General features: G+C 40.7%; 1 protein-coding gene across 3 annotated transcripts in view; it reads left to right on the forward strand.

Moving 5' to 3' along the window:
* plxna1a (plexin A1a) overlaps positions 1–7,579 on the forward strand; it is a 280,313-nt gene that overhangs the window by 146,711 nt on the left and 126,023 nt on the right. The gene's annotated exons all lie outside the window — the stretch shown is intronic.

Raw genomic sequence — 7,579 nt, forward strand, 5'->3', positions numbered from 1 at the left:
ACACACACACACACACACACACACACACACACAGGTGTGAGTTCTAATTATGTCATCAATATTAAAATGTGACATATATATGATAAAACCCCATACTGACCTTCGACCAGGGATGCAGTATACATACCATATTTGCATTTTAATCAGTTTTTGAAAGATTTATTGTATAAAAAGTGACTTTATTTATTTGAAGTTTTACAAGATGAATGAAATGACTTTTGGAGATGTTTTTGTTTGTGTGTATGTTTGTATGTACGACCATTTTTACATAGCATTGGAAACCGTAAGATTTCACATTGAAATTAATTGACAATGGTGACCTTTTGAGGGTACAGGGGAGCCAGAGAGCCCAAAATGAAGGAAGCTATCGAAGCTTATTAGCTGTGTTGCATCAACCACTTTTATTTGAACCTCCTCAGTCGGAATATAAGATGCTCCACTAAAGAGGCATGGTTTGCCCACCGTTATGAGACAATGGTAGTTGATACTGCAGAGTGCTGCTGTGGCCATTTCCCTTTCTTCCATTCCCTCTTCTCCTTCCTTTACCTGCGTGGCTCTCTTATCTCATAACAGTTAATGACTGCGATGTGATAACCTTCAACAAGACTTCCCCGGTACATGGACAATAACGGCAATGCGAGTGCTGTGTAATTTCCCAGCAATTAGACATAATTGACTTTAACGTGTCTGAATAAGCGCGAAGAGGATGTGAAGTATAATTGATACGAATGGACAGCATTTTTGTTGATGTGACAGGGAAAATAAGGCACCTTGAACATGGATAGCAGTCCTTGAGGCTAAAATGTACTGTACAAGGATTTCCATTAATACATATTCAAGCCGGAGTCCACCCACATAAACACATATACAGATTTTTCAAAACAAGTGCACTGAACCACAAAATCATGCACAAATGCAAATATAGAAAAACTTGATTCAAAATGGGATTTAGTTCTCAAATGTATTAACAGTCACAATGGGGTTAAACTGCAGCATTAAAATGATTAGAAACAGTAGAAGATGTGTGAGTGCCTAGATTCACAACACTGCAGACAGTAGTATTCTGAATTTCTGTGATAATACAGAAACTATTGGCAAGAAGGTCCAAAGTCTCAGCCAAAGTACTCACTCATGTCTTTTGGATAAGATAAAACAAGCTCAGGGAAACCTTCAGAATAATGTCTGTTTACTAAAAAAATGGCGCACTGTCAACCGAGACTAAAAGACTTAAACTATGATATCACTCAGGAAGATAATCCCAGCAGTGGACCTGTGTTTAGCAAGTTTCTCTATTTAAGCCAGCAGTGCTCAGCAGCTTCTCAGCAGAATTGAGAAAGCTCTAAGTCCATGCTGGGATTGTTCGTAGAGTTCCCCTTTCAACTCCTGTCATCTGCATTAAAGATGACTGCCATTGCCACCAGAAAGTATTTTTCAATTATTAAAGCCAGTGTTTTATTTTTGATGAGTGCTGATATGTCCACTACATATCTGTGCGTGTTAGTGCAGTGACTGTACGGATAATGACGGAGGACGAGCCTTGTAGAAACCGCAGAGCTTTCTCTTCCAGATGATCCCAGGTGACGCTGATATATTTTCCAAATGTAGCCATCTGAGAAGTGCATAACCACTTTACACGTCCCACACTGTTTTTGCCCCACCTTGGAGAGGAATTGTCTTCTTAAAACTGGAGACAAGAGAGATTCAGAATACAGGTGGTACAGGAATACAGTTGGTGGGGTTTCTGCCTCATAACCTCACAACTCCGGAACGTGTTTGACAGCTGTCCAGGAGCTTTCAGGTGTTTTGTTTTTTTGTTTTTTCTTACTTTGGAGAGACGACAGAGCCAAACTAACTGTATCCCCCTGCCTCCAGTCATATCTAAGCTAAGCTACTTGCTTGTTCCTCATGAGTGGTATCAAATCTTCTCAGGTTACTCACCAAGAAAGCAAATAAGTGTATTTCCCAATACGTCTGTTCTTTAACATGTTAACTATTCCTTAAAGAAATAGCAATAAGGGATGATGCATGTAGGTGGATTTATAGAATGGCTTCTTCTCTTCACAGGTCTGTGTCATTTTTTTTTTTCTGTAAAAATAATGGCCTTACTTCAACATTGACCAAATTCACGGTCCAGTCAAAGAAAAGGGGAGATAAAGAAAGGGAGAGAATGAGAGAGAGAGAGAGAGGTGGAGAGAGCTGAAGAGGTGCGGAAATATAATTGGTTTGCAGGATATGGTCTGTTTCTTTCTCTGACTCTTCCTGCCTCAGCCTTTCAATATTCTTAGGGGTCCTCACTTCTGTCTCACTCAGATGGAGTGAGTTTGTGGAGTAACTGTTGCAGCTTCAGACAGCATAGAAAAGAATAGGGATCTTCAGAATGTGAACCTGTGTTCCAGACAGTACAGGACCAGAGTGTATGCAGAGCCTCCCTGGCCTGCTGTCGAAGAGCATCTTCCTAGCCAGAGGCTGTGTGGACTAGAGATAATGTACTGTGGGTTTAAGGTCGCTAGCCGGGCCCTGAGGTGTATACACTTGTGCTTTATTCATGCCCCAAAAAAAGGTATCCAAAAAAAGACTGCAGCTGTTTTTCTCTCTACTCTAGATATGAATTGAGTTACATACTCAGTGTTGTCCAGTGTTGAAAACATACAAGAAATGGTCAGTTCCCTGACAGAAATTGCAGAGTTTAACCATGTTTGACCAGCTGTCTTGAGACAGCAGAAGTTTAGTCTGGGTCTCAAAAATGGCTGCCAGAGTGTGCCTGTGAACCCATCTCCTTTTTGCTCAGGACGAGAAGGTTACAGCACTCTAATTTTGGTTGAAAAAAAAAAGTTATGTTAAAATTAAACAATTTGAATGTTCAAGCGCTTCTGGCTATAGCCTTGTCTTCAAGCTTTATCTAAATTAGTTGAGCATTGCTTTTGCACCAAGCACAATACAACAATCGATACTTAGCTAGGTTTTGGAATTGGCCCTTGACTATAAAAACATTACATCCCAATGTTAAAACATTAACAAACATTGAAGCAGCATTCATTGTCTTTTTATTTCTTTTTGTTGGGCAAGCGAAACAAGCTGATGTGTTATCACCTTGTAAAGTTGTTGGGGTGAAAATGTTACTTACCCAGTTACACATCCAGTAGACACTACCACATTAGCATTCCTTTGGAGTCATTTGTTTGGGCGACGTGGTCAATGTTTAATATTTGAATTCTTATTTTAACTGTGCCTGTTCCACGCGGTCATTGGGGACACATCTGGCTCTTTAGCTGCTAAATGTAGCTAACACTACAGTATGTTGCTAACACTGTCAGACTACTGTTCATGGCTGTGTAGGTCCATAGCCCACAGTGGCTTTATCAGAGCTTCTTTTGCATGTTTAAAGCAAACCGTTAAGTTCTAGGCCATAAAAACCAATACAATGTCTGCTGATGTTAATGATCAACCCGTTCTCAGTCCCATCTCGTCAAATTGTGACGCTTGGTCAGTGGCTCTCAGCATCAGAAACAGACGCAAAAATCCCCTTCTAGCGTCTTTATTGAACACACCTGACACAGCAGCCGCTTGTAAGATGAAGTAACACGAAGAGTGACGATGGTAGAGAGTAGTATAAAAGATGGAAAATCTGCATTAGGAGGTTGGTTGGGGTGGTGAATGAGTCAAAGGACACAGGACGTTTACCCAGGAGACCGGGGTTTGTGTCCCGTTCTTGTCCTACGTGTCACTGAAACGTACCTCCCGACCCAGAGTGTCAAAAAAGTGACGCCAAGAGTCGCAACCAAGCGCATCTAAATATAACGCCGAAGGGCTGGATTCTAAATGAGACTTTTTGCGTCAGTAACAAACGCAAAAGGCACCTGACCAATTGTCGCTTTTTGACAGGATGCGAGTGAGAAAGTGATCGCTTTTGGAAGACGTAGACTCTTCCCACTGGCTGACAGACCTCGGGTTGTCAGTGAGACCGGCATTAGGACCCTTCTCACCAAGTAGCCGGTTACATACGTATTCTTTATGATGATCGCTTTCAGAAGGGAGGTTTACCTTCACCCTGTTTGTCCTCTTCTTGTTCTCCACTCCTCTTCTTCCTACTCCTCTTCACCATTCATTCCTTTCTCCTTGTTGAATAATAGAAATGCCAAGTGATGAGAGCTCAAACATCAAAAAGCCCATTTCCTAGCTTGACAGAGCAATTTACCTTTTCCCACATTCACTCACACACATAATTAAAAGTGGTGGATTGGACTGCTGTGTATAGACTGCGTATCTGTATAGCTGTCCTGACTCACATATAAGCACGCACACACACATAGTGGGAAAACATAAAACTGCCCGATTCACTGCAAGAGGAGAGTTTTCGATTAGCGAGCGATGGATTTATACATGGCTCTCTTTGTGTGTCACACACACACACACACACACACACACACACACACACACACACACACACACACACACACACACACACACACACACACACAGTCTCTCAATGTTCTTTCACTCCATGTATCTCTGCCTTCCTCTAGCTTTTGCTCTGTCTCTTTCTGTACAGTGTTATCACGTCATTTTTGTGCTCATAAAAATGAACAATGGCACTAAATCCATTTTTACCTTTGCCGTTGTTTCCTCGTTACATGTTCAAATTGTGCCGATCTAATAAAACAGCAGAGCAAGAGAGATTGTTCATCCTGTCATCACCCTCTGCTGTTGATGTCACTGAGACAGAGATATTTCTCATATCCTGTACGTCCCTATGGATGACATCACCTAATTGCTTTTAAAGTAAATGACTGATTGGATTACAGCTCACAATCTATTGATTTCTACTGTACCTTTGTACCAAATTATTCACTCATCATAAGAGTACCAATCTTGCTGCTACTATGCAGCTATGAGGTCTGGCTTTATATTCACCTACTTCCCATTGTAATGAGTAATTCTGTTATTTCAAGTACTGCCTGAGGCCTTGTATTTCATTTTTTTTTCTTTTCCTTGCTGTAGCATCACCACCACATTTCCACTACGCAACACACAGGGCAAGGTCAAGCCTCTCCGCTTGTAAAACAGCTCCGTAAGGTGACCCGTTGGCAGCAAATGCCTTGGCCCCTGCTTTGGTTGAGGCAGCTCAGACAGTAGCATAATGGTCTTATGATGTACCTCCGTGTATTGATTCAGCTACAGTACAGAAATGTACTTAGCCTTACTGAACTGCACAGTGGAGAAACCCTACCCCTGGCACCACATCAGAGAAGGTTCATATTCAATTCACTCAGCATTTAGTCGCACTTGGAGGTCAGGGAGAAAAGACTGCCGTGTGCTCCTTTTTAAGCAGTTTCTTTGGTGTTTGTCCAACTCTGAAGTTGCTAAAAAAAAGTAAGCGCAGACAGAGACGGGAAGAACGATGAGAAGAGGGTACATAAATCTACTGGAAGTGTCCTTGGGCCCTGTCAGCTAATTTGCATGGTGGATTGGGTTTTGGAATGGCACGTCTGTGATGCAGTTGTTTTGCGTGGGCATGTTGAGATTAGTGACGTGGTGGTAAAGACTGTTGCTTAAAGACACTGTCATTTCAAGTAGGGCACAACTGTGAAGATCATTTCTGAAGTGTCTCTGAGCAAGACATTGAAGTCCTTCAGGGCTGTTGCTGTCTAAAGTTCAATCAAAGCATCAATAAACAGACTTTATTTAAACACGTTTATGCACAGTCAAAACCGAGTGGTGGCTCCGAGGCAGATGTTAACAGCCACTAAGCCGCCAAGCTTTTTCCATTTCTTAAGTTGACAACAGTAGAAGAAGTGCTGCACAAAGTGTTGATAGCAGTTGCTCCTATGCTCATTAATAGTCCACTGGATGTGTTCTAGATTTTTATTATTTTTCAGTTGTTTTTTTTTGGTTAACATTTGAGAGCTGGACATAAATTGCGTTTCCTGTGGGTGGTAATCAGTTGAAAAACAAAAAAAGTATACCTCACAATGCCTCTGCCCAAAGTGCCGTTGAGGCCATTACCATGGTCTTTCTAAACCATTTAATGTGTAAATATTATTGTTATTTCAAATATATATAATACATGTTATGGCATATACTAGCATGGCAACAGTAAAGATGGCTAATGACTTAATGGCATATTTTATTGTGTTATTACTATTATAGTAATCACATAATTGCAGTGTGCTGTCAAAAATTCAAAGAAAGGACTTTGTTGTGATCTACTGAAAACATTTTTCTGCATTGCGCCAGCATATTTTTAGATGGCACGATATCTGCTGAAGTGTTTGTCCTTTCCTTACTAGCACACACGTGCACACACACACACACACACACCCCAACTGTCTGTCAAGGCAGAGAGATGAGTGATCGGCTGATCAGAATATGATTTGTGAGATGCTCAAAGACAGGCAGCGAGAGAAAGATAGAGATGTCTTACTGTAGTTAAGAGGAGCAGCGTGACTTGGGTTAGAACAAGGACATGGGCTAGAGTTGATTTTTAAAAGAACTAAATTCAGTAACTAAGGGTGTGTCGCTTTCTTGGCAAGAGTTGGATGATAGTTATCTTAATACCTCCCTCATATCTTTTGTTTGAATATGTACCGACAGCTGCGAATAGCTTAGTTTAGCGTAAAGACTGGACAGAGGGAAACAGCTGGCCTGGCTCTGTCCAAAGTTAACACAATCCGACTACCAGCGCCTGTCAAACTCAACAACTAAAACTTTATACCTTGTTCCCCATTGTGCATTCATTGTTGAGATGTGGCTAATACCTGCTGACGCTTAGAGAGCTGATGTAATTTCTAGAGGATAATGATTATATTATAGTATTTCTTATTTAGCATATTTGTATTTTTCTTCTGTTTCTCGTCTCTCTGTCTCTTTCCTCCAAGGTTATGTCTATTGGTGTCTACATGTGATCTATGGCCTCATTTGCTGTGTTTTTCAGTGTGTCCAGCCACATTCATGACGGATGAGAGCATAACCGAAAGACAGGCAGAGGCAGAGAGAGCAGCAGAAAAGAAGGAAATTGAATGGAATAAAAGTTTTTTTGTTTTTAAATAGCGGAAATGCCTCTAAAAGGGGAAAAAAACTTAGATCCTGCTAGTATTTGTTATACCATTGAAGCAGAAAAGTCCTATCTCTATATTTTGTCATTTTACATTTTTTTATATATAAAACATAAATAATTTTTTTTATTTCATAAATCACTGCCATTGCTCACCCTTTCTGTCTGTCTGTGGGTTTTACAAGTATCTTAACAGTTACAAGGCAATTTCATCAGACTTATTCAAAGGTAATTAGCTCAAAATATCGTTAGCCTTGCTTCATTTCCTGAAAAGCAACGGTTTTGGACATACAAGATGTTCATCCGACAGCTACTATACTTGTGTGTATATTCATGCTGTAGCTCTTCTATCCAGAGTGTGTGTGCCTGCATGTTGTGCACGTGACAGGCATACTTGTTTTCACTTAATTGTAATTTATATTCAGTTCATATAGTTCATTAACTCCCATGTGCAGACCATCTTTATGTACTTAACATCAGAATGTGCATACTGTACCACAGATTGTGTGTGTGTGTGTGTGTGTGTGT

This window comes from Etheostoma spectabile, chromosome 7, assembly GCF_008692095.1.
Source record: "Etheostoma spectabile isolate EspeVRDwgs_2016 chromosome 7, UIUC_Espe_1.0, whole genome shotgun sequence".
In the NCBI taxonomy this organism is placed as follows: domain Eukaryota; kingdom Metazoa; phylum Chordata; class Actinopteri; order Perciformes; family Percidae; genus Etheostoma; species Etheostoma spectabile.